At 42.8% G+C, this 5,752-nt stretch overlaps 1 long non-coding RNA gene across 1 annotated transcript in view; it reads left to right on the forward strand.

The window, feature by feature from the left end:
- LOC121031995 (uncharacterized) overlaps window positions 1-5,752 on the forward strand; it is a 12,172-nt gene that overhangs the window by 1,941 nt on the left and 4,479 nt on the right. The gene's annotated exons all lie outside the window — the stretch shown is intronic.

Below are 5,752 nucleotides of genomic sequence, written 5' to 3' on the forward strand. Positions count from 1 at the left end.
TGGCTGAAGCCGGACGCTTAACCGACTGTGCCACCCAGGCGCCCCTGCACTGGGGTTCTGATGGGTGACTGATTATATACCTTCAGGCTGGGAGGGGGTTAGGGATAGTGAAAGTCTAAGGAATTTTGGATGCAAGGTTTCCAGGACTTTGAGGGGGCTAGCTGTTGTTAGGAAAATGTTATTTATTATTGCCTAATAAAACTTTAGTCATGAGACCCTTAAGATATATATCAGTGAGGCATATGCTTGGAGGATGATTGCCAACATATATCTTGAGGGCGGCAGTAAAGATAAAGGAAGTTGCCAAAGGAATTTTTATATGTCAAAGTAGGCTTACAGGATTCTGGGGGATGAGGATCACGTTAAGCTAAGATTCCCTTTTGCCCTTAGCAAAGTGTCATCATCGAGGCAGCTGAGCTCCTAGAGGGAGATCACTCTGCCTGTCTCAAGGACTTGTCAATGGGCTGTAAGCGGTAAGTGAATTTAATTTTTCATTTGCCTGTTTCCTACATCATTATGAGTGATTGGGCAATTTTTATTGTCATTTTGTTGATTGGTAATTTTATATGTTTTACTGTAGCTTTTTTGATCTCCACTCTTCTCCCCCACCCCCACCCAGAGAAGAGGAAAAAAAGATCCTTGATCCCTCTCAGTAGGAAAAGTCTAACTCCCTATATAATTTAAATCTTTAATACGTAGCATGTGTTTAGGACTTCATGAAGAGTCATTCATCAAACATTTCAAGAAGTCATTCAGTAAATATTTGTCCAATGGATAAGTGCTAGAAATTCAAATGAGGGAAGATCCTTTGGGTTCAAGTTGTGGAGCAGGGTTTCATGGAAGACGTGGAACTAAAGCCAGTCCTGGAGGGGTAGAGGGTGGAGCAGGGAAGAACCCACACCCAGGAAAAACAGGAGAGTAAGGGCACAGCCACAGAGGCGGGAATGGAATGAGTAGGCTCGTCTGAATGGAATAAAGGATGAGAAGGAACTGAAAATAGGTTGAGACCAGATTCTAGAGAAACTTGTAATTGCTTAAATCATACTAATAATTATTTAGTTGATTATTTGTAATTATTTAATGTCCAGTTTGTTCACCATCAGGATAGAAACCCGTCTGTCTGGTTCTCTACAGTTCGCCCAGCACCTCAAGAGTGCCTAGCACATAACTGGCTCTCAGTACCTATTTGTGACTGAATGGCTACCTTGAATACCAAGCTAAGAAGCCTGGCTTCTGTTTAGCAATTAAAAGGCTATCACTGAAAGCTTTTGCACAGAGCTGTGAGGTGATGAAATGTCTCTGTCACCTAGGACCAAGAGATGAGGAATGCGTAAGGAGGTGCTTAAGGTGGGCACTGAAGGATGTATGCAGCTTGATAACGGAGACTAGAAAGCGTGGACGAGGAAATCAATGTAATAGCAGCGGCACAAAATACCAGCCTGCAAAGAGGAGAGAGTGCAGAAAGGGAGTTGTGGGAAGTGAAATTGACCAACTAAAAAACGGGCAGATGGCAAAAGACTTTGAAAGCCGGGTGGAATTACCAAGATTTTACCATTGTTAAGTTGAGGAGAGGTTGACAAATATCACCCAGAAAAGGACCATTTTCTCCACCATACTGAAAAGTATAGCATAAAGCGGGGAGACAATAATAGCGATCAGCAATGCAAGTTGGCACCAGACTTCTGTTAGATCATGATGTATCCTAGCTCTGTTCATTAAAAACTGTGTGACTTTGGGCAAGGTGCCTGTCTGAGCCTCAGTTTCCTCATTGTTAAATAGGTATAACAATAGAAACTCCTTTTTCTAGAAGCTTATAGGATTAAATGAGACCAATCATACAAAAGCTCTCAGCATGCTGCTTAGCGCCCCCTAAATATTCAGCATGTTTACTTCCTTCTTTGCTCCACTCATCACCCTCAGAAACAGCCTTTCATCACACCCAAGGAAACTGCAAAGGCTTCCTGACTGGGAGTTCAACTATGGTTTTTCCGTCTAAAAAAGAGAAGGGAGGCAAAAGGAAGGAGAAGAGAGAAGGGAGGAAGGATGGGAGAAAAGAAGGAAGGGAGGAGGGATGGAGGTAGGGAGTAAACAGAAGGGGAAAAAAAGCAGACTGATGGTTAAGTCTGGGGCCTTGGACTCTGACAGAATCCATACTCACTGTTTGCCATTCGGCAAGTTAATCTCCCAGTGTTGCAGATCCCTCTTTAGGAAAATGGGGATGATAATACTTCTCTCGGGGCACCTGGGTGGCTCTATACGTTGAGCGTCTGACTCTTGATTTCAGCTCAGGTCATGATTTCACAGTTTGTGGGACTGAGCCCTACAATCTGTGCTGTCTGTGGTGACAGTGCAGAGCCTGCTTGGGATTCTCTCTCTTCCTCTCTTTCTGCCCCTCCACCCGCACTCTCTTCTCTCTCAAAAAAAAAAAAAAAAATTAAAAAACATAAGATGTACTTATTTGCTGATCAAAGAAGTATGTTATTATAAATGATTATGAAAACATTTAATGATGTGGAAATGTGCTTAATATTATGATAAATGAAAAATGAGTGAAAAAAACCCCTTTATACTGTTAAAAACATGACAGCAGACCCCAAATGGAGTCACTTATGCTAAGCCCTGTGTCACCAAGTTGAGACTTATTTACAGTTTCGGCCTCTCCCAGAAATGGAGTCTTAATCTGGTCAATGCGAATCACCCAGTCAGCACTCGTGAGGTCATCTGCCTGGTAGACACTGGCCATGCCCTAAGGGAAAGTGATTTTGCTATAACCAATCCACTTGTTGTCCAATTAACTTCCTTGTTTCTGCTTCTTCCACCTGTAAAAGTCTTTCGTTTTGCACAGCTCCCGAGAGCTCCTTTCTGTCTGCGAGGTGGGATGCTACCCAATTCGTGAATCGTTGGATAAAGCCAATAAGATCTGTAAAACCTACTCGGGTTGAATTTTGTTTTTTAACAATACAACGTGAACACAAATGTGTGTGCGCATGCATTTGCATAGTATCAACATCTTCTTAGTTATTTCTGAGCTGTGTGGTGGGATGTGGGTAACCTGTATTGCCTTCACTTTGCTTTTCTTTATTTTCCAGGCAGCCAAAATAACCATGTAACACTTTCGTAATTAGAATAAAGACCCAGAAAATCTTTTTTTTTTTTTTTTTTTTTTTTTTTGTAATCTGAAGTAAATTTCAAGCCAAAAGCACTATTGTTAGTTGGAGAGAGGGTAGAGGAGGGGAAAAACTAGAACCCAAGGATGACTGTAATAATGATGTTAATAACAACAGTGACAATGGCTACTATGAATTTAGGGCTGACTGTGTGCCATGCACTGTTCACAATCTGTTTTATTTGTCAGAGTCTTTAACGGCTGTTTCAAGCAAACAAAAAGGTCCTAGAATATAAACAGTCCAGTACTTCCCTAGCCTTCCTACCTCCTGGAGGGAACATTCTTGGTTATGTGCAGACAGGTACGTGGCTACTTACTTTTAGAACTAATTTAGGATAGCTATGGCCTCACCTAACACTGGCATAGACTTCTTTTGTTTTACAGCTTTTCAGCTTGTTCTTTAAATCACACTGGTGACAAAGATTTAGCTGAAATTTCCACTCTCCATTTTGCTTTTGAGATTTATGCCGTCTTATCTAAAAAAAAAAAAAAATCCATTTAATGATTTCTGTTGTTATTGAAACAAACCAGAGAGATGTGATGAACGAGCAGCTCTCACAATTGTCCATGAAAAATGTATTTTACGACAGGCGGGCTGTTTAGTCACAGGCTTAGCACAGCAACACCCTCTTAGAGACGGTGGTAGACAACTGTGCCACCGTGTGGTATTGAGGGGTATGGAGGCAAATTTTTTCTTTTTCTTTTTTTTAATGACTTTAATACTTTTACACTTTAAGTGCGGAAAGTAACCTTACTGGCCACTGGGTGGAGCTCTATTTGTTGTGGAAACTAAGACCCAGACAAGTGTTCTCCACCTGGGCTTGAAGGCTTGAACCCAAATCTTCAGACCCTCTTCAGACCCTTTCTTGCCAAACAGCTACTTCCAGTTCTAGATGTTCACCCAAGGATGTCTTCCTGTCAACTTCAGGGAAGCTCAGAGCCATCTAGTGCCGACTCAGTCTTACATCCAAGGAAACCGAAGCCTAGAGAGGCTAAATGACTTGCTAAAGGATCCACAGCTAATGTGGTGTCCCTTGTTTATTATTCCATTCACTCATTTACTCACCAAATATTTAGACATGTGTCTACTATGTGTCAGGTGCTGTTCAAGGCACTGGAGATACAATAGTGAGCAAAATAGACAAAAATCCCTTCATACATCTTATCTTCTAACAGGGGAAACAAACAAGCAAAATACATAATATATAGTATTAAAGAGGAATCAATGCTAAGAAGAAGAAAAGGTGGGGTCGGGAGTGGGGGGAGAGGGGTCACATTTCAGAGTGACCAGACTAGGTCGCTTTCACAAGGTGACTTTTGAAATAAAGATCTGAAGGAACTGAGAAAAACAGCCATACTGATGTGGGAGGAGAACATTCAGGCAGAGGAAACAACCTAGCAGGAGTGAGAATTTCAGGCTAGGAGGAGGTAGGAGATAGGGGTCATGGGGGAGCCAGATCATGTGGGACTTTCAGGTCAAAGAAGGACCTGGGCTTTTACTTTGACATGGGAGCCACTTGGGGGTTTTCAGCAGAGGAGTGGTGTGGTCTGACTCAGGACAGAAGCACCAGGGCTTCCAGGCTCACAGTGGGCTGCAGAAAACAAGGGCAGAGACAGACAAGGAGGCTCGTCAGTGATCCTGGCAAGTGATTATGGCAGGTTGGGACAAGGGAGGTGACAGTGGTATGGTAAAAGGTGGCCCCACACTAACCAAAGAGACAGCGTGCCCAACCCCTGACCCTCTCCTTTTCCTGCCACATGAGATTATTTTATTAAAAAGCTCAAAGGAGGGGTGCCTGGGTGGCTCGGTCGATTAAGCGTCCAACTTCGGCTCAGGTCATGATCTCGCAGTTTGTGAGTTCAAGCCCCATGTCAGGCTCTGTGCTGACAGCTCGGACAGAGCCTGGAGCCTGCTTTCAATTCTGTGTCTCCCCCTCTCTCTGCCCTGCCCCAGCTCATTCTCTGTCTCTCTCTGACTCTCTAAAATGAATAAACGTGGAAAAATTAAAAAAAAAAAAAAACTCAAAAAAAAAAAAAAAAAAAGAAGGTGGCCCCAATTTTAAAATCAATCTAGCTTTGCTGATGGGTCAGAAGGGGTATGAGAGAAGAATCAAGGAAGACACCAAGGGGTCTTTGGCCTGAGAAGATAGGAGCATAGCATTGTCATTACTGGAGATTGGGAGCAGCACCTCAGCAGTGTGCTGTTAGACCTAACGAGTGTGAGGTCACTACTCCATACCCCAGGGGACAGGTCAGGTGGGCAGTCCATTACATATGTCTGGAGTTCGGCCAAGGATCATTAAATGGTAACAGTCACTCAATAAAAACATCACTTCCATAAGGTGACTAGGGAAAAAAAAAAAAAAAAACGGGGCGTCTGGGTGGCTCAGTCGGTTAAACGTCTAACTCTTGATTTTGACTCATGTCATGATCTCAGGGTCTTGGGATCGAGCCCTATGTCAGGGCTCTGCACTGAGAATGTAGCCTGCTTGAGATTCTCTCTCCCTGTCTTTCTGCCCCTCTCCCTTGCATGCCCTCTAAATAAAATAAAATAAAATAAAATAAAATAAAATAAAATAAAATAAA

Source organism: Herpailurus yagouaroundi, unplaced genomic scaffold (assembly GCF_014898765.1).
Source record: "Herpailurus yagouaroundi ecotype Mexico unplaced genomic scaffold, PumYag 141, whole genome shotgun sequence".
Lineage (NCBI taxonomy): Eukaryota > Metazoa > Chordata > Mammalia > Carnivora > Felidae > Herpailurus > Herpailurus yagouaroundi.